Consider the following 22,710-nt stretch of genomic DNA (forward strand, 5'->3'; position numbering starts at 1 on the left):
CCCTTTCCCCTTCTCCTCCTCAACAAAGTTTTGCTTTTGACCACTGCCTTCCTCAGTTTACCCTCCCTCTTTATTCCCCTCCCTTATCTTATTGTTTCCCACTTGCTACTTCTCCCCTCTCTTCTGACCACTCCCTTCCCTTTTTCCACCCTTCCCCTCCTACTTCCTGTAGGAGCAGTTAGATTTCTATACTTGTTATGGTATGTTATTCCCTTCTTGAACCAGATCAGATGACAGTGAAGCTCAAATACTGCTCTTCTGCCTCCCTTCTTTCCCTCTACTATAATATGTTTTTGTGCTTCTTTGTTTGGTGTAATTTACCCTTTTCTACTACCCCCTTACCTCTTCTCTCATAGCCCTCCCTTTACATCTCTTACTTACATTTTTTATCCTTATATCAATTATTTTATACAGGCATTCACAATCTATGTGTATCTCTTTCAATTGTCATAGCAGCCGTACCATTCTCAAGACTGACATACACACATATATATAACACATACATAAGATGATATAATCCCACATAAAGATGTAAACAACCTGCCCTTATTGGTTAATAAGGTTTGTGGGGAGTTTCCCCCATTTACCCTTTTATATCTCTCTTGAGTTTTGTATTTGGAGATGTAATTTTCCGTTGAGTTCTGGCCTTTTCATCAGGCAAGTCTGGAATTCCCTCATTTCGTTGAATGTCCATCTCCTTGCCTGAAAAATTATGCTTAGTTTTGCTGGGTAGTTGATCCTTGGTTGCAGTCCCAGCTCCTTTGCCCTTCGGAATATCATATTCCAATTTCTCCTGTCTTTTCATGTGGAAGCTGAGAGATCCTGCATGATCATGACTGTAATTCCACAATATTTGAATTGTTTCTTTTTTGCTGCTTGAAGTATTTTCTCCTTGACTTTGTAGTTCTGAAATTTGGCTGTGATATTTCTTGGTGTTTTCAGTTTGGGACCTCTTTCAGAGGGTGATCGGTGAATTCTTTCAATGACTATTTTGCCCTCTGGTTCTAGGACCTCTGGGCAGTTGTCTTTGATAATTTCTTCGAAGATACTGTCAAGACTCTTTTTTTCATTGCGGATTTCCGGTAGACCAATAACTCTTAAATTGCCTCTCCTGGTTCTATTTTTCCAGGTCAGTTGTTTTCCCAATCAGATATTTCACATTTTTTTCTGTTTTTTCATTATTTACATTTTTTTTTACTACCTCTTGGTGCCTCATAGATTCATTAGCTTCCACTTGCTCAACCCTAATTTTTAATTATTGAATTATTTAATAATTTAATTATTTAATAACTTGCTTTTGACTCTCCTTTTCCAATTGGTTGATTTTGCCTATCAGGGTGTCATTTTCTCTCTTTAGATTCTGTATCTCCGTAGCCATTTCACCAATCTTATTCTTTAGGGACTTGATTTCATCTTCTTTTAGCTCCCTAATTTGGTTTTTAAAATCCTCTATTAGCTCTTCCAGAAATGCTTTTTGTGCTGGAGACCAGTTCACATTACCTTTTGAGGTATCAGACATGTGTATAGTGTCATTACTTTCCTCTTCCAAATTGGTATTTCGATCATTCCTGTCTCCATAAAAGAATCTATTGTCCTCGGTTTTTTTTTTTTGTTCTTCTTCATGTTGGTTTGCCTTTTGCTGGCTTTACAACGAATTTCTATCTGTGGGCCTCAGGGCTTTCTGTCCCAGCTTTCTTATTCTGGGGGTCTTGAGTCTAGAATTATAACCTTCAGTTTCCTGAGGTGTGGGGGAGAGGTCTGGCTCCATGGCATCTCACTCCTTGTGGGTGCTCTCCATCACTTGCTTTTCAGCAATGGTCTCAGCTGTTTGTTGTTTTAGCTGATGTCTGGCACTTCCCCTGGGGGAGCAAGGTTACATCTGGGCTCCTGGTGTTGACCCCTGCCAGCTCTGACCCTCTGGGACTAATGAACTTCTACTATTTGACCACTGAAGCCCCACTTCTTTCTCCTCTGTTCCAACGTTCTTTTTTCCCCCCAAGGAATTCTCTTGATGGGGAGGGGAGGGATTAGAGCCACTTACCTGGCCATTATGTCTCCTGGCAGTTCAAGAAGCTGAGTTTCTGGGCTGCAAGCATCAGGAGTTGGTATTTCATGGCCGGTGGCACTGCGCTGCCTCTCGTGGCTTCCACAGACTGCCATCCTGTGTTGGGAGGACTGGGGATCTCTGCCGGTTTCAGGTGCCCAGCTTTCTCCTAGCCTGTCTCCCATGTGAGTTTCCCGGCCAGCCGCTTCCACTTTGGTCTTGAGCAGCTCCACACACTGAGCACTCTCCGAGCCTACAGATTCATGCCTTCGGCCTTTCAGACTCTCCCAGCTCAGACATGTGCCCCACTCAGACTGCTCGTGGTTTCTAACTCTCTCGAATCTGCTCAAATTCACTTTTTTATAGGAACCTGACAGACCTTGTGAGAGAGCTCTGGTAAGATGCTCTTTTCATGTGGCCCTCTTGGCTCTGCCCCTGCAGAAATCATTTGAATGACTGGTCTTAGATTTTTAATCACAAATAGCATTTGGATATTTAATATTTGTTTATAATTCATATATAACAGCATATATGTGGCCTCAAGGCTTCAGGTTCCCCACTCCTGTCTTAGATGGTCTCCTAGGACCTTGAAACAGTAAGGGATACATGTAGGGTTACAGAGAAATATGTATCAGATGCCAAAACTGAACCCAGCTCTTCTTTCTATCCTGTAAACCAGGCTGGCAAGCTAATTTTCACTCAGCTCATATTAAATCTGTTGTTGACTCTTGTCGTTGCTGTCTCCTCATTTCTCTCATACATCCCCTTTTCTTCAAGCAAAGCTGACATCCTAGTTAACCCTCACTGACCATCATCAGAGTTATTGCAATAATCTAATTAGTCTTCCTGACTCACCTGCTTCCCAACCTAACCCATCTAGTCCACAGGTGCCAAAACTCACTCCTCAACACCTCAAACTTCAGTGACTTCCTATTACATATGATAAAATATATACTCCTCTTTTTGGTATTTCCTAATGCTATCTCTCCCCTTAGCTGTTAATGTCTCCCTGTTAAAACTTCAGAAGGCACCCACATCTAACCCAAGCATTCCTTCAAGAAGATAGAAGCCACCACAGTAATTTATTCTACTTCCTGATCACCTGAATTTGTCTTAAATATTTCTTGGATTATATTCACATTATGAAGCACAGAGCTGATCTGAAGGTGTCAGTTGCACTGCCCTTAGCACCAATATTGTTAGTTTTCAAGTAATAGATTTCTCCTACATAAAATGGAGATAATAATATTTCTACTAGCTACCTCAAAAGGTTAAGTATTGAATGAGATAATGAATTTAAATTATCTCGTAGTTGGAAAGAGCCATACAAATATGATCCATTGTCATTATCTATTTGTAGAGTACATTTTAGTTTTTTGAAGTGGACTCAGCTCTCTGTTTGTTTTTTTCTTTTTTTCTGTTTTAGCAGAATTGAGCTGCACCACTATTTTTTCAGGGTTCAGTTGTTCTTTGCAAGCAACTATTGATGTTCATTTATGAAGACAGAAGCCAGTTACCTCACACAATTATATATCACCCATACACCACAATGGGGTCTGCTCTGCCTGCTCCAAAACAATATAACTTAATTCTGAACTCACCCAGACTAGGTTCAATCGAGGGGAAGTATGATCCCAAAGAGACAAAAGCAGGTTTTTATCACAATCCCTGGATTGTGCTCCATCCATCCCAGAGTAGAACTCTAGGAATATTCTCTCAAACAAAGCTGAGGTATGACAGTGTTTCCACTGAAAAAGATAAACAAGGCTTTTTCTAGGAGAAAAAAAAGTACTCAAGGTACAAAGCAGATATTAGTCAACTATTTGCTTTCTGCATTTAACATGAGCTGAGGAATTGTAGAAGCCAGAGATTCTAGGAGGTAAAAATCAGGGGGCAAAAATTCTAATGATAAATCAATAAATATCCATTAACATACATACATACACATACACACACATACATATATCTGCATATATATGCACATACATATATGCATATGTATGTATACATATAGATCATCATTCTCCTTCATCTCTAATAAAATTTAATATTCCATTTATTATTTAAAACAAATAAATATTATTCTGAGAAGGGGAATATTGCCTTAGCCAGTTTGCCAATGGGGTTCCTTGATGCTAAGACTTTCCAAGAGGCACAAGGCAAAAATTCTGAGAAGAATATTTAGTTAATCTTGTATTGTAGAAGATTATTAAATATGTGGAGGTAAGATTAATAAGAACTGAGTATCTGAGAGCTGTATAAGTCTTGGTAAGAGGTTATTAGTGTCCAAGATAATAGAGTTGCTATGTAAGTAGAGAGAAGGGGATTGACACAAGCTATGGTAAGGATGTACGGTCTGCCAAAGGGAAAATAATGGTAAATCTACATTACTTTATTGGCAAACCAACTCTCTGTTCAAAATGAGAAGTTTAAATTATACCAAGCTCTTTTGGGATTTTCCTACAGCTCAGAACAGGTGGAAAAACTTTGAAATGACTGTGCAATTAGGGTTGCCCACTTAATAAAAAGCAAACCAAAAGAAAACAACCAGTATCACCATATAATATTTAAAAAATGTTCCTGGAATTATAAAACAATGGGAGAAAAAATCAATCTGTCCCTACTCGCAAGGGACCCATAGAAATGATTTTAACCAATGAAATTATAGCATGTATAAATGAGTAATTCAACTTGTTTGTCCCTTAACTTGAAAGAAATAAACTGGCTTATGTAGGTAATGAATAATGAAAGAAAAACTCTACCTGCTCTTCATTCAGTGGTTCTCATCTAAATGTTATAAAAAAGAAAATAGATTACGGAATAAATTTGTCAAGTATAAAAATGTTAGCATTGTAACTTGAAAGTATAATAAAAGAATGTCATTTTCAAGGATTATGTCTCTTAATGGAATAAATATTCCCATTGAAAAAAATGTTTATTAGAATATTAGAGTTCAGTTTTCAAATATTGGCTGCATGCATTCAAGTCAGTAGCATTTCTCATTTCCAAATGCCTTTACTAAAATAATTGTCAGCAATCCTCAATCTCAGCTATTATGATTCACATGCAACTACCAAAGGTGAGTTTTAAACTTAGCCCTTTCTCAGGCACCATCTGGAAGTCAATTTTCATCTCAGAAAACCAGCTTATGCTAATTGGATCCTCTAAAGAAATAGCATCCCCAGATGATTGTACACACTTGACAGTTCATGTAGACAAACTAAACTCAAGAATGGTATGCCACTTTCCATAGGATATGGATGAGAAACTTCCATCTTAGGTTATAATGACGTCTCTGGTTATGGAAAAAATATCCACCACTCCCAGAAGAGGAATTTAACAAAGCTACAAGTAAGCAAAGCTGTCAGATTCAGACATTTTGCCAACAAAATTCTGTTGTAGAAATTTATGTCCAGGTGGAGCCAAGATGGCAGAGTAAAAGCAAGGACTTGCTTGAGCTCTCCCCCAAATCCCCCCAAACACCTGTAAAAATGACTCTAAACAAATTCTAGAGCTACAGAACCCACAAAATGACAGAATGAAATAAGTCGCCAGCCCAAGATGGCCTGGGTGGTCACTGGGAAGGTTTTATCACACCGTGCTGGGAGCAGAGCCCAGCACAGCTTGAGCCCCACCTGCAGAGACCAGGCCAGAGCAGACCAGGCAGAGCAGGACTCTGGGCACTGAATCACTGAGCTATGGTAGTTTCCAGACCTCTCAACCCACAAACACCAAAGACAACTTAGTAGGTCAGTGGGAAAATTATGTTGGACCTGGGTGAGAGAAGGGCATGGTCTGGCCCCAACTCCAAGGCAGCAGATGTGGAGCATCAGTAGCTACTGCTTCTGGAGCTCCAGGCCCACAGACTGTGGGGGAATCAAGCTGCTGACAGGACAAGGAATGAAGAGATCTCTTTGCTGGCACTGAGGCAGGATTCTCTTGCTTTGCCCTGTTAGGATCTGGGTCTCAGTCCTAGTTGGTAGTCCTGGGGTGAGGAGGAGGGCTGGTGTGGCCGAGCTCATGGTGGCTGTACAGAGGGAGTGCTCTAGCAGTTTCAAGGAAGAAAAGAGTGCTCGAGGTCACTCACAGACCAAAGCACAGTCCATTAGAGTAGTAAACACCTCTCCTTGGATCATACAACCTCAGAAGAAATGAAAATTTACAGGTGCCTACAAGTACCTCAGAAAACATCTGGTCAAAATCCCTGAAGCTTAGGACACAGCACTCTCCATTCTGGAAGCAGAGTCATACATGGTCAAAGACCTCAAAAGTCAAGCAATTGGCTGGGAAAATTAGCAGACAGTGAAAAATAAACACCTGAGACAAGAGAACCTTACTTTGGTGAAAAAGGAGATCAAAACACACAGCCAGAAGAAGACAACAAAGTCAAAGATACTACATCAAAAGCCTCCAAGAAACATAAGCATTCATCTCAGGCCATAGAAAAGCTCAAAAAGGATTTTGAAAATCAAGTAAGAGAAGTAGAGGAAAAATTGGGAAAAGAAATCAGAGGGATGCAAGAAAATAAGGAAAAATAAGTCAACAGCTTGCTAAAGGAGACCCCCAAAATACTGAAGAAAATAACACCTTAAAAATAGAGTAACCCAAATGACAAAAGAGGTCCAAAAAGTCAATGAGGAGAAAAATGCCTTAAAAACAGAATTGGCCACGTGGAAAAGGAGATCCAAAAGCTCACTGAAGAAAAGAATTCCTTAAAAATTAGAATGGAAGAAATGGAAGCTAATGACTTTATGAGAAATCAAGAAATTATAAAACAAGAACAAAAGAATGGAAAAAAAATAGAAGATCAAGTGAAATATCTCATTGGAAAAACCACTGACCTGGTGAATAGATCTCAAGGAGACAATTTAAAAATTATTAAAATACCTGAAAGCCATGATCAAATAAAAGAGCCTAGGTATCATCTTTCAAGAAATTATCAAGGAAATCTGCTCTGATATTTTGGTAACAGGCTATCCAACCTTAGGTTATCTCAGGGCTGCACTAAAATAAAATTATTTGAGGGCTGCACCCAGAATAAAAAATACAGCACACTAATAGAGAGTGGGGGAACATGCATCATCAATAGGACAGGTGAAGGTGCAAACTGTGAAAGCAAACACAAAACAACAAAGCAACAACACAACAGTATAAAAGTAGATGCATACTCACTAGTCTGAATTGCAAAGATGGAATGCATCCCACAGATCAATTGAAAATTCCATGTGATATGTTCCCTCCATAATACTGCTTAAAAACACCAAAGAAAATTAACATCAATGAGATTATTGATTATTGATGGAATTAAAAAATCTAATACACATTTCATGCAAATTATTTTATTTTTTTCACTCATGAAAATTAAAACCCACAGGCAGCCTGCATAAAATGGCAATGCAGGCCCCATGCGGCTCACAGGCCATATTTTGGACAGCCCTTTTCTAGTACCAGAACCTAAAATAGAAATTGAAGGAATCCACTGATTGCCTCTTGAGAAAAGAACCCAAAAGGAAAATTCCTTGGAATATTGTAGACAAATTCCAGAGTTCCCAGGTCAAGGAGAAAATATTACAAGCAGCTACAAAGAAATGGTTTTAATTTTTTGTAAACACAGTCAGGATAACACAAGATCTAGCAGTGTCTACATCAAGGGATCAAAGGGATTGAAATATGGTATTCTAAAGGTCAAAGGAGCTAGCATTAAAACCAAGAATCACCTACCCAGCAAAACTGAGTATCATACTTCAGGGGAAAAATGGATTTTCAATGAAATAGAGAACTTTCAAGCATTTTTGATGAAAAGACCAGAGCTGAATAGAAAATTTGATTTTCAAATACGAGACTCAAGGGAACCATGAAAAGGTAAACAGGAAAAAGAAATCATAAGGCACTTATTAACTTTGAATTGTTTACATTCCCACACAGAAAGATATTATTTGTAACTCATGAGAGCTTTCTCAGTATTAAGGTAGTTGAAGGAAATATACACATATACACATACATACACACACATATACATGCATATATACACATACATATATACACATATACATATGTGTGCATGTATATACATATATGTTTATTGCTTGTATATGTATATATGTGTTTGTGTGTATAAACAGAGGGCACAGGGTGAGTTGAATATGAAGGGATGATATCTAAAAAATAAAATTAAGGAGTGAGAAAGGAATACATTGGGAGAAGGAGAAAGGGAGAAATAGAATGGGGTGATTTATCTCAAGTAAAAGAGGCAAGAAAAAGCTGTTATAATGTGAGGGAAGAGAGAGGAGGTGAAGGGGAATGAGTGAACCTTGCTCTCATCAGATTTGGCATAAAGAGGAAATAACATACATAGTCAATTGGGTATCTCACCCTACCGGAAAGTGGGGGGGGTGGATAAGGGGGTAGGGGATAGAAAGGAGGACAGATTCGGGAAGAGAGAAGTCACAAACAAGCAGTTTTGAAAAGGGACAGGGTCAAAGGAGAAAACTGAATAAATGGGGGACAGGATAGGATAGAGGGAAAAGTAGTCTTTCACAACATGACTATTATGGAAGTGTTTTGCATAATGATACATGTATGGATCATATTGAATTGCTTGCCTTATCAAGGAGGGTGGGTGAGGAGGGAAGAAGGAAGAGAATTTGGAATTCAATGTGCTAAAAAAATGTTAAAAATTGTTTTTACCTGCAACTGGGGAATAAGATATACAGGCAATGGGGTATAGAAAAGCTGTATTGCCCTACAACAAAGGAATGGGAAAGGGGATAAGGTGGGGGGTGGCATGATAGAAGGGAGGGGAGACTGGGTAAAGGGGCTTTCAGAATACATGCCATCTTGGCATGTTGGGGAGGGGAGTGGTGGAGAGAAATTTTGTAATTCAAAATCTCATGGAAATGAATGTTGAACAGTAAAAGAAATCAATAAAAAGAAATTTATGCCCAGTTTCCTTACCATGCAGAAACCCTGTACTGGGTTGCCAGAAATGAGGGGATCATCACCAGTGCCCTCAGGTATGTGGGTGAGGCAGTGTTGTTCCCTTGTGTCAGCTGATGGGTAGATCACTAACTTTGAAAGATATATGGCACCCAGTTCATTATCACCATTATTAGAGAAGACAGGATATTGTCCCTATGTGACCAGTAGCTGAATAGTCAAACCTCAAGCCAAAAACATAAATTATGTGATGATCCATACCACTTATGCTGAGTCAGCAACCAAGTGAAAACTAATGAAAATTGTGTCCTGTAAGAATTGCATAAGACATATTAAAGTTCAAAAGGAGCTAAGATTAGTGACAAATACTAAAGATAAGAACAATATTAATAAGAATGGATGGTAAAAAAGTGTTGCAAATATCAACATATCTAAGAATTGAATACTCAGAATGAATGAGAAAATGATTATGAAAAAAGAGAGAAGGTGGAACTACTTAATTCCTTTCTACCAAAGAAGATGAATTCCAAATGTTTAAGTCTAGAATGGAAATGATTGATGAAATTCAAGACAAATGTGTTTTTCCATTCTTTATCATGTTTGTATTCCAGTCCTGATTCTTTGGACTTGACCATCAGGTTCCAAAGCAAGCAGCTTCACCCCTCCCACTATGCTCTCCAACATTCTGTGATGTGTTATTTTCTTCCATTTGAACATAAGGGCAAGGGCTGTATTTTTCTTTTTGTTGCTTGTATCTGTATTTCCAGCCCTTAAAATAGTTCATAGTACAAAACAAATATTTAATAAATTCTTGTGGTTTGACTTTAGTGTGGAATTGGTAAAGAGTACCTAGAAGAATGAAAAAAAAACTGATCAATATTTTCCATTGTCAAGCACTATTCCAAGTGACAGAAATACAAATATAAGTAAGCAACCATTCTTGTACTCAAGGAGTTTATGTTCTAATGGAGAAAGACAACACATAAAAGGGAACTGGAAAGAGGAAATTATGCCCACATAGTGGCATGGCCTCCAAGTAGCAGGGAAATGACATGGAAACCTGGTACTGTATAAGACAAGGCAAAACTCCCATATCACTGATCAAGGTCCCAGGGATTGAATACTCAGTGAAGGTTCTGTTCCATTATGATTGTATTGAGAATTTTTTGTCTGATGTAAATATCTTACCTCAAGGAGAAAGTAATAAAATTCTAGGAAGAGTTCATTTCTTCCCCTATCCAATGGAGAGGAGGAAGCAGAAAGGATTGAATATTGGATGGTTAACTCTACCTGGCAGAATGTAACATAAATATCTAGACAGAGTTAAAGTTGTCAGACTAGAAAACTTGTTACTGATTGGTAAACTGCTGCTGGTGATTTCTAAGAGACCATTGATGATAGGAAGTGTCACAGATTTGGGATTAGGCTAATATGCTGCTCTTTAACAACAACAACAAAAGTTGGAGAGGGTAGTTTTCTCAAATTCTAAGACAATGTATTAAACTTTAATCCCTGGCAAAACCTGGTTATTGAAAGGATGATTTGTTCATGTTTAGCAAAGGGAGCAGTAACCAGTAAAAAGAGCAAGTGAGGATTTGAAAGAAACTATGATGAAGAATCTATATGGCATCATGTTACAAAGGAGTCTTCCTTTCTTTCATACATCCTGGGAAAGGAACTCACATAGAGTAATGATAAAGAAAACCAAAGAAAAGCCAACAACAAATTCTTCCATCTAGTCCAGAACTGTACAACAATAAACAAATGAATGAACCAATGGTTGTTTGTTGTCCATTCCCTGAGGGTCAAAATGGCATCACTATGTTGAAGTCAAGTTAGAGTGTGTCCATCTATGACTGATTAGATCAATCTGAGCTTCGTAGGCTCTATGAAAGTTAAGGAACAAATAATCCTCATTGACATTTGGAGTGGAAATATATCTAAATTTACATATCTCATTTCTTTTGAGCTACTGAAATTCTGCTTTTTTCCTGGAGTGTCAGTGAATAGTTATGTCAATAACAAAATGATTTATTTAATTTAAAAAATCTGTACATGGTTAAGTAAGTATACAGAGAAATAAATAAATAAGAAAACAAAGTAAGAAAGGAACCAATGAATATATAAAGGATGGATCAATAGATGTAAGATAGATTAGATAGAGAGATAGATAGATAGATAGATAGATGGATGGATAGATAGAGGTCCAGGAAATACAAGCAAGGGAAGGAATGTACCAGGAAAGGGAGGGAGAGAGCTAAAGTAAATAGATCTGAAACTAGAAAAATTTAGGAGAAGGGTAACTCATTATATGACCTTGTAAATACTTGGAGAGGAGTGCAACCAGTGAAGCCACTAGAACTTCTGGAAAATGATCATAAAGCCAATGATGGTCTGAATGATGAAGCCAAGGGGACTAACAAGATATATCAAGCTCTGATATTTTAGGGAATGAATTAAATTCCTGGCCCTGGACTGTCAGCACAGAAATATTGGACAAAATCATGCATACATGAATATACACACAAACACATATACATACACATATATGTGTGTGTTTATGTTTATATATAATTATTTAAATTGACCTCTGACATCTCTTCCAATTCTGAAATTATGTGATTGCATAAAAGCAAGTCAGGGTAATAGGTGGCAAATCTTCAGTATGAACATTTTTGCAACATGTATCCAATTATACATGTGACATCACTAATGTGGTCTGCGTAATGCCAAATTTATTGAGAATTAATTATGTTAATTGAAAGGTTTATCATTGTATAGAATAATTAAATAATAATAGTCAGCCTTTACATAGTGCTTTAGTATTTGCAAAGATCTTTGCATAAATTGTCTTGGTGACTAAACTTTTGAACATTTATTGTGGTGGTATATAGAGTTATTTGACCAACAAGTTATCTTGGGAAGAAATTATTTCACCCTTTCATTGTAGACAGCTACCAGATACAAGAGTAGAAACCAAATTTCTTGGCTTCCTGTCTTTGGTCTTGTTGCGCTAAATCAGCCTCTACACTGATTCAATTTCATTTGCATTTATTAACCTCCTATTTTTTGCACTATTCTAGGTGATAGTGACATAAAAACTAAACAATCTTGGCCCTCAAAGAGCTTATATTTCAGAAATTTCCCAGAAATCTATATTATCTTCTTTCCTAAATGCATTTTTTATTTCTGCAAGGGAAAATTTAGGCCATAAGCATATTATCAAGTGGCATAGTCAAATTCTAGAGACCAATAAGTTTAATAAAGTTTATTTGGAATTTTCTGGAAACAAGGGATATATCCAAAGAATATGATTGAAGCAGTTTGAACAGTTATTTTCTATTTTTTAGCCTCAAGAAAACACACTTGATTTGTTTTGTTCTGGAGTAAGGATAGTTTCATATATTCCTTTAGCATAGCAATTTTTACTCTGCTTATCACTCTTTACAATTTTGATTAAGATTTAGACACACTACAAAATCTAATGACCTAGAATTCTGTTTTCACACATTCTACTGGGGATTCAATACCAGGAATTTCACTCGTATCAATGACTTCATTAAAGAGAACTACTCCTATTGTGCATCATACAGAAGGGGTATAGCAGACAATTATATTGTCTTGGAAGCATTTGCATCGTGATTTCTGATTCTATGAGACTCAAACAAGTCTCTCTCTCTCTCTCTCTCTCTGTGTATATATATATACATATATATATATATATATATATATATATACATATATACACATATATACACATATACACATATATATACATATATATATACATATATATACATATATAATATGTATGTATTGTGTGTGTGTGTGTGTGTGTGTGTGTGTGTGTGGACAAGTTGGTCAAGTCAAGTTAAGAAACATTTCTGAATCATTTTCTAGGTGCCAGTCCTTGTGCTAAGTTCTAGGGATCCAAAAAGGGGGGAAAAATCCTAAAACTAGTCACTGCTCAAAAAGAGTTTACAATACAGTGGTACAAATATTGTAATTCAAAGGAAAAAGCAAATGACTTGGGTATGAAAATCTGATATTTGTGATAATGCTATTATTTTCATTCTTTTTTCCAAAAATCAAATCTTATTAACACATTATACCCCACTTTCAGGCAAGATCTTGAAAATTTAATAATGCATATGAAGAGAAGCTGCTCCTGTTTTTGCCATTCTTTACAAAAATGGGGCTAAACAATCTTATCAGAAACCAGGACTCCTCCATATAGGCTGAATGTTTGACAGCCCTCTATAAATATTTCAAGATAAAATTTTATGTATAGACCATTTATCAAATATAAAATTTAATTATTTAACAATTATGGCAAAATAACCTTTAGATTCAATATACCACAAACCCAACGCTTTGAGCCACTACATACAGTCATCATTCAGTAAGCATATTATAGAAATTATATGCATATATATGTATATTTATATTTATATGACATATAAAAATGTCTTATGACTTGGATTTTGGAGACTTAATTCATATATACTTGCACTGTATGACTAGCCTCAGCAATTTTCATAGTCTTTCCATCAAAGTCAAAAATAATCTTTCCCCTCAAATTAATGAATATATGAAGATTTATATATAAAAAATGGGAGATGTGGCAGAAGAAGTGGGCTAGAAGGCAAATGGTAAGATTCATTTCAAAGTATTTTCAGAACTATACCAAAATAAGAAGTTAGCTGAAAAGCTCAAGTTTGTCAGAATTCTTTTTGATCTTTTCCCCTCACACTATATTCCCAGAAGAAATGCTTTGAATAAATTTCATTATACAGAGATATAAAAGCATCATATCTACAGCAACCAGAAAAGTAAACTCTACTTCCAATGAGAATCAAAGAAACCTAACATTTTCCTAACCAGGATACATCAGCGAAAAAGACCACCAACTTTTGTCTTGGCCATATTCAGGTCCTGTATCCAATTATTTCCCTGTTGATTTTTCGTTCAAAAACACTGTCGTGCTTATTCCTTTCACTTCATACTTTGTTATCATGTTAAGCTAAGCTTCCCCAAATCTGATACATAGATTGCTATAATAGAGTATATCTAGATTATTACAATTAATACTGTCTCTTATCTCCAATTCATCCTGTACACCCCTGCCAGCCTAGCTTTTCTTGTTATACCTCTTCCATTATTCCACTCATATTCAAGGAAGGATGGAAGAGCATTAGAGGAAAAGAAAACATGGCTGATGGTACAGAGGGCATATTAAGCCTACAATTTACTGGACAGTGTGTAGTTCAATTGTCATGTTTTTTTGACCCAGATCTCCTAGTTCTAAGAATGAATGATTGCAAAGTGAATGAAACAATGAGAAAATAGATATTATTATTATTAAGAACAACAAAAATAATATTGTTCTTAGCACTGGTGACAAATGAAAAAAAAAGGCCAAGTCCCTCTTGTAAAGGAGCTCATATTGTACTGAATGAGACAATACATATAGAGAGCTTCACGTAAGTGAGGTAGAAAATTCCCTCCCCTCCCCCATCGTTCGTGGGGTGCAGCATCAAAACACATCAAAATTCTAATTCTTTTAATACAATTTTAACTGATAAAACTATTTCTTGTGTTAACTATGTGATATTGCTAAGATTGGATTATGTTATTTTAGTTTGTTAGTGAAAGGAGGGGTGTTTCCTAGTAACTGTGACTATTCCATTGGTAGAAATTGCTCAGAGTATGTTGGTTATGGCAGAAAGGGTAGTGGGTCCCATCTCAAAGTAAAAAGTTGCCTGCCCTTCTTGATGGTGTCTCTGGACAGAGATTCATTGATTTGGAGGGAAAGACAATGCTTCTGGGATTCTTAAAATCTGGGTGCTGAGCTATCTCCATAAAGGTGTAGAGGAGATGGTGGTCAAGGTAGTGGAAGTGGTTTGATAACCTGGGGCATGTTTCCCTTTAGCTTTCCCCATTTGTGTACCTTTCTGCTTCCCCTAGACTGACTCACATGACTGTAAACTGGAATCTAGTTGGTAAAAAGACAGATTAAATATAGAAATAAACATCCCATATATACTAACATTTTAAAGCATTAGTTTGGTGGTAGCAACTAGGTGGCGCTGGGGCAGTTAGGTGGCGCAGTCAGTAGAGCACCGGCCCTGGAGTCAGGAGGACCTGAGTTCAAATCCGGCCTCAGACACTTGACACAAGTACTAGCTGTGTGACCTTGGGCAAGTCACTTAACCCCAATTGCCCTGCCAAAAAGCAAAAAAAAAAAAAAAAAAAGAAATGTCAATTGTGATTCACTTGAAGATTGTGTGCATAAATATAATTCAATACATTTAAAAATTGATTCATTTTACTATATATTTGAGACATGAGGCTTTATTATAGAAATGTGTTGTAAATATGTTTGGTATTACTTCATTGTTCTATGGGACCTTTTAGCAAATGTAGTTTCCCTGATAGCCCTTTTATTTTGCGTTTGATTTATCTGAGTTCGTGTTTGCTGCCCACACTTTTTTTTTACTTTCATAAAATCATGATAGATTCTGCTACAGCCCTCTGTGTTTAACTCTGTTTGTGTCTGTCTGTTTCAAATGTATCTCTGTTAAATAACATATTATTGGATTCTTGTTTCTAATCCATTCTGCTACCTACTTTTATAATTTTGTATTTCCCTTGGTCCTATCGTCTTCTAGTTATCACTATCTTTTCTCTCTTTTTTTCTGATCCCTCCACAAAGGTCTATTTTGTTCTGACCACTGCCTCACCTAATCAGCACTCTTATCATCCCCTCCCCCAATTTTATAATAAATTTAATGGATAAAGAACTCACTTTTCAAATATATAAGGAAATGAGTTCACAATGTAAAAATAAAAGCCATTGCCTTATTGAAAATGGTCAAAGGATATAAACAGAGAGCTTTCATAAAATTAAATCAAAGCTATATATAGCAATGAAAAAAATTCACTAAATTGCTATTGATCAGAAATGGCAAATTAAATAAATCTGAGGCAACATACACCTAATAGAAATGATAAATGATGGAGAGGATGAGGGAAAATAGCTACACTAACAAACTATTGACACAGTTGTACAGTGGCCCAAGCATTCTAAAAAACAATTTGGAACTATGCCCAAAGGGAGATAAAATTATGTATATTTTTTCACCCAGCAATATCACTACTAAGTCTGTATACAAAATAGATCAAAGAAAAAAGGAAAGTGACTTAAATGTTCAAAATATTTATAGCAGCTCTTTGTGGTGGCAAAGAATTAGAAATTTACAGAATCCTCATTGATTAGGAAATGACTGAATAATTTGTGTCAAATAATTGTGATGGAATTCTATTGTTCTATATGAAAGAACAAGTGGGATGATTTCAGCAGAAATATGACAATATCTATATAAACTGATGCAATGTGAAGTGAGAACTGAGAGATCATTATGCACAGTAGCAGAAATATTGTAATGTTGATCAACTGTGAAAGACTTTGCCACTCTGATCAATTCAATGTCATGAGTGAAATTTAACAAAAGGATAAACTGAGGTAATTCTTTGTAGAAGACATCATTTATTAACATGGGTACACAACCTGAAAATAAAGGATGTGGTCAAATGGCCCGACCTCTGGCCAAGAGATGCCAAATTGAGGGTGTAATGCATTTTTATGAGCATAGAACAAGAATAGAACAAAAATCATGCTATTGGTCAGCATTACTGAGGTGAGAGATTATAAGTAGTTACACCAAGGAAAGCAGACATATTTCCCAGGTGGCATGATGACTACCTTTCTCTTTCTTTAAGAAATACTTTTTGTCAATTTTATAGGTCCACATGCATCCTAATGTTAATGATAAGGGCAGACATATTGGTAAATGGGGAATTAGGGAAGACCACTTTAATTGTTAAAGATGAGGCAAGGTGAATAGGCCTAGTTTCTCAAGTATATCCCCTAAACCTTGCAGGAAATACTGAGATAATATTTTATAAGAGTGTTGAGAACAGAGTTTTTTTTTTTCTTTAACTGGCAGTCAATGTGGGAAAGCTTAACTTTTGGTACCCAATTTTGGAGAGGGAAAGCTGAACTTTAGAATACAAAAGCTTCTCTCAGAGACAGAGAAGAGGAATATGGCTACAGAATAAAATCAAATATGAAATTCAGGAGCAAGAATTAATTCCCTTGGATCCAAGGCAATTTGAAAGAACTCATGATGAAAAAATGCTATCCACCTACAGAGAGAACCGATGAACTCTGTGGGCAAATTGAAATATAAATTTCTCACTTCCTTTTTTTTCTTTTTATTTCTGTGATATGGTTAATATGGAAACATATTTTGCCTGATTTCATATGTATAATTGATATCATCTTGTTTACCTTCTCGATAGGTAGGGGAGGAATGGGAGGGAGGGAGAGAGAAAATTTGTAACTAAGATTTAAAAAGAAAAGAATATTAAAATAAATAAGTAATAACATTCAGAAAACAAAAGAAAAATTAGTTAGCTTATCTGGTTATATTGTCAAGCTGTCCAAAAGCTCAGTTTCTTATCAATTTTTGTTTTGTTTGTTTTGTGAAATTATACTACTTGCAATCTTCTGTTAGCACCTGGAATTCTATTTCAAAAGTGATCTTTTATTCTAAAACTGTTAGCTTTGACTGTCATATCTCTCTGCTTGGTCAGGAGAGATAAGTGTCTGTTATCTAATATGGTTATTGGATTCTTTCAAATCATCCTTTTATATATCTTCTATTTAAATTGATTTTTAAAGGTCAACAGCTAATATCAGCTAAAAATAATTTACTTTCCTGCTGTTCCCATTTTTTAGGGTCAATAACTTATATAAATAGGACAAATTTGAGTTGGAACAATCGCAAAAACCATGTGCCATCCACACCCATTTTTAATTTAATATTGAATTTGCCCTTTGGTTTATAAAGTGAATAATCTGACTATGCAGACAACAGATTCTGTGATGGATATGAGAATAGTAACTGACCAATTCCCTATCCATTAGGATAGTCAGCTTCATTTTTATCCTGCTGTTCCTGAGAGGCAGCATGGCATAGTGGATAGCCAACCCCAGAGCTATGAAAACCTTGGGCCAAGTACCACTTCTGACATATACTGGCAATGCAATTCCTGATAAATCACTTGACCTCTCAGTACTCACCAGGTAACTCTCTGAGACTATGAGATACCCAAGTTGGTACAGGAAATTAACTCTCAGGGAGTTTCATCTTGAAAAAAAAATAAATCTCAAATCTGTTTTTTGTGGTAGCTCAGCAAACTCAGTGTCCAGTTACTTCTATCTTTTTTTCCTGAAGAAAATTTCCACTCTTAAGGTCATAAATCAATAACCAGAATACTCTTTAAAAGGGGTCAATTCCAACCTTTTAATTTTATAGAGGAGAAAACAGGCTCAGAGAGATGAAAAGACTTCTACAAAATTATAAAACTAATACATAATTGATGCAAGATTTAAATTCAAAATTTTTACTATAAAGGCAAATATTGTATCTATTATGCCATCTATGAAAAAACTGAGGTTTTTTTAAAAATAATTTACAAATTATTGGTTTCTTTCATGCTTTGAATTCAAAACGTATTTACGAGTTTTCACCTGTGAAACTTTTCTTGAATACAAATTTGTAGTATTGTGAAGTTTTTGCATAGAATTTTTGTGCTTCTATGTATATGTATATATATTATATATATATATATATGCATGTATAGATATACACATACCTATATCTATCTATCTATCTATATACACATATACTTAGGCATATATGTATAGGTGAATTTAATGTTTATGGACTTTCTATACTTGTAGATATTTCTATATATAAAGCTCTGAAAGAGAAATTGATATATTAATTTAAGCTCTTCCAGAATAGTAAGAGAGGAAAAGACCAAAGGTTGTGTGAAATGATTTATCTCTTACCACTAAGTATCCATGAAAAAATGTCCCCACTATTTATTCATTGCTCTTAGGAGAACTTTGAAATTTATGAGTTATCACATTAATGATTCTCCATACTTTTGTGATTTCTGGTTGCATTTGTAGCAAGAACATATATACAAAAACACACACATATAGGTGTGTGTATATGTGGAGATATATATATATATATACATATATATATGTGTGTGTGTGTGTGTATGTATATGTGTGTGTGTATATGTATATATACACACACACACACACACACTCACAAGCATACACACACATACATTTGTAAGGATAGTTTTTCCAGTAGTATGCTGGTGTTTTAAACATACAAGGTGACCCTAAAATCTTAGTCTAGTTTCATTTTAATAAAGTTTAAAAGTGAAATAATATTTTGGGCTTACTTCATGTCAACATTTTCCAGTGATTACTGGGATATTGGGTAAGGTTTAGATATTAATAAGACTAAGAGTGAAATAAAGTGTTACCTTGTCTAGGAAGGGTATGATTTAAAGAATATGTTCTGTTTTGGTTTTACAACTCTCCTTTCAGTTTGCTGTAGAGCAATGATGCCAAATTTAACAGTTGTCATCAATCCACAATAAAGGATTCCTGCAGGCCACGTATTAACTTAGTTTTAAAATGTAATATTATCTATATCCATATCTAGGCAGACATAGATATATCTATATCTATATCTATATATGTTTATATAGGTATGTACACAGATACACATATATTTATATGCATACATGTATGTGTGTAAATACACACACATATAGATGTTTATGTGTGTGTATTATGTGTGTGTATTTATATTTAAACATTTTACAATTACAAATAAAACTGGTTCCAGATGCAGTCAGAAATATTATGAGCTGTATACAGTCAAGGTTTAGCATCGACAGCTCTAGTATATTGCATCAAGTTTTGGACTTGAAGTGAAGAAGACCTGGGTCCAATATTTATTTCTGATGTTGACTAGCTCTGTGAAATTAAGCAAGTCACTAGATCTTTTTAAACCCTAGTTTCCTCATCTATAATACAAGGGAATTGACACTCATGAACTCTAAGGTCCCTTCTGAACTCTAAACCTATGATCCTCTTATCTTCCTCTGTCACCTTGGCAAGGACTATGCTGAATTTTTTTTATTTAAAAATATATAAATATTTTATGTGTTTCTCTTGGCAAGACAAGGAAACAAAAACTCATTTTCCCATGATCACCATCTCTGTACTTAGGTACTCAGGCCCTCATATAATATCTATCTTATGTCCTGTCACCAGGACCATAGAAGAAAAAAAATACAGTATGGAAGAATTTTCCATGGCTTATACCCAGCTGGAAGAATATTCAAGAACTCATATGTACCTTGATGTCATAATAAGACATTGATAGGGGACTGAAAAATGAAAACAATCGTATTATGCAAATATTTAACTGGAAACTATTAGCTTTATTTTAATTGTTGCTCTTAAAGGTTTGCTTCATTCTCAACTTTTTTATGTTAATATCATTTTTTACCAAAACATAGGAGATGAGAACGTAAAAATGATTTTGTCACTTTGGGTTTGAATCCTTCCTCTGATGCCCTAAGGAAAAGGAAAAAAAAAAGTTCAAAGGATTAAATGGGGAGATTTGGTTCTTTTATTATTTTTGCTCCATAGATTAGAAAACCAAGGTTCAGTGTAACCCATGGTCACACAGCCATTGGGCATACAAATTTAGACTTAGACTGGCATCTTATGATTCTAATCTTCTACTCTTGGTATGGTATTATACATAAAAACATGTTTTTTTTAATTAAGATTTTTTTTTTTTATTTTTAGTTCACAACACTCAATCCTAAATGTTTTTGAGTTCCAGATTTTCTTCCCCTCCTTCCCCTCCCCCATCCACCCAAGACACCAATATATCTTCTACATGTACCTTTATTTACACAATAGTGAATGATAAATCATTAGAGAAGATCGTCCATAATACAGTGTAAGCCCAGCACATATGTGTCAAGCTCCCTGAACCCTTTTCCAAACCTTTGGACTCTCCCGCTTGGAGACTGACAAGGCTGAAGAAAGAAGAGGAAACTCTTAAGACAAAGGATAGGAAATAACTCCTCTCCCACTGGAGAAACATTAACTTGGCCAGTTCTTAGGAATGAGGAGGGGTAGAGGGTGGCTCCTCTCTCTGGTGGGAAAAACTTTCTTTATTCAGGGCCCTATAAAAGTCATCACATGGGACAGGCACATTGGAACCTCACCCATGGAAAGGATGCTTTGCCTGGGACTATGCTCACAAAGACAAACCAAGGTAGCTATAAAAAGGGGTTCTCCACCTTAAGAAAAGCCTTGGGAGCAGGTACTGAACATGAAGTGTATGTTGTATGTTGTGTGTGTGTCCTTTCTTGTTGTTGCTGTGTTTGAAGGAAAAAGAGGGATTACACAGCTTGGAGAAACCTTGTGCGGCGGTGTTCCTCTGAACAGGTGTTGCCTCTGTGTGTCTGTGTCTCTGTCTTTGTCACTGTGTTAACTGTGTAGTAGGAATTGTTAAATAATGTGGTTGTGGGATTAATAGAGTATTTTCCCTGTCTTTCAATAAAAAAAAATTGTTTTATTGGGAGTGTGCCTTATTGCCAGCGTGAATCCAAATCCAAACCTAGCCTAGCTTAATCGACCAAATACTCAAGTTGTAAAGAAGAATTATGACCAATGGAATGAATCATGAGAAAGAAGAAAGCAAACCAAAAAAAAAAGAGAAAAAAAAACAAAGAGAGCAAATAGTTTGCTTTAATTTGCATTCAGACTTCATAATTCTTTCTCTGGGTGTAGATAGCTCTTTCCATCATGAGTCATTTGGAGTTGTATTTGAACCTTGTATTGCTAAGAAGAGCCAAGTCCATTGAACTTAGTCATCACAGAATCAATATATCTGTGGTTGTGTACAATGTTCTCCTGGTTCTGCTCCGTTCACTCAGTATCATATCATGTAGGTCTTTCCAGGTTATTATGAAGTCCATATGTTCCCCATTTCTTATAACACAATAGTATTTCATTACATTCATATACCACAACTTGTTTAGCCATTCCCCAATTAATGGGTATCCCCTTGATTTCCAATTCTTTGCTACCACAAAAAGAGCTGCTATAAATAATTTTTTACAGATATGAGTCCCTTTCCCACTTGTGTGATCTCTTTGGGATACAACCCTAGAAGTGGTATTGCTGGGTCAAAGGGTATGAACATTTTTATAGCCCTTTGGGCATAGTTCCAAATTGCTTTCCAGAATAGCTGGATCAGTTCACTACTCTACCAGCAATGTAACAGTGTTCCAATTTTCCCACATCTTCTCCAGCACTTATCATTTTCCTGTTTTGTCATGTTAGCCAATCTGATGGTAGAGATGTGCTACCTAAGAGTTGTTTTGATTTACATTTTTTAATTAATGGTGATTTAGAGCATTTTTTCACATGCCTACAGATATCTTTAATTTCTTCCTCTGAAAACTGCCTGTTCATATCCTTTTACCATTTCTACATGGGGAATGACTTGTATTCCTATAAATTTGGCACAGTTCCCTATATGTTTTAGAGATGAGGCCTTTATCAGAGACTTGTTGTAAGGACTTTCTCCCAATTTTCTGCTTCCCTCCTAATTTTTTTGCATTGGCTTTTTTGTACAAAATGTCTTCAATTTAACATAACCAAAATTACCCATTTTGTATTTTGTAATACTCTCTATCTCCTGTTGGGTCATGAATTCTTTCCTTTCCCATAAATCTGATAGGTAAACTATTCCTTGTTCTCC

This window comes from Trichosurus vulpecula, chromosome 5, assembly GCF_011100635.1.
Source record: "Trichosurus vulpecula isolate mTriVul1 chromosome 5, mTriVul1.pri, whole genome shotgun sequence".
Taxonomy (NCBI): domain Eukaryota; kingdom Metazoa; phylum Chordata; class Mammalia; order Diprotodontia; family Phalangeridae; genus Trichosurus; species Trichosurus vulpecula.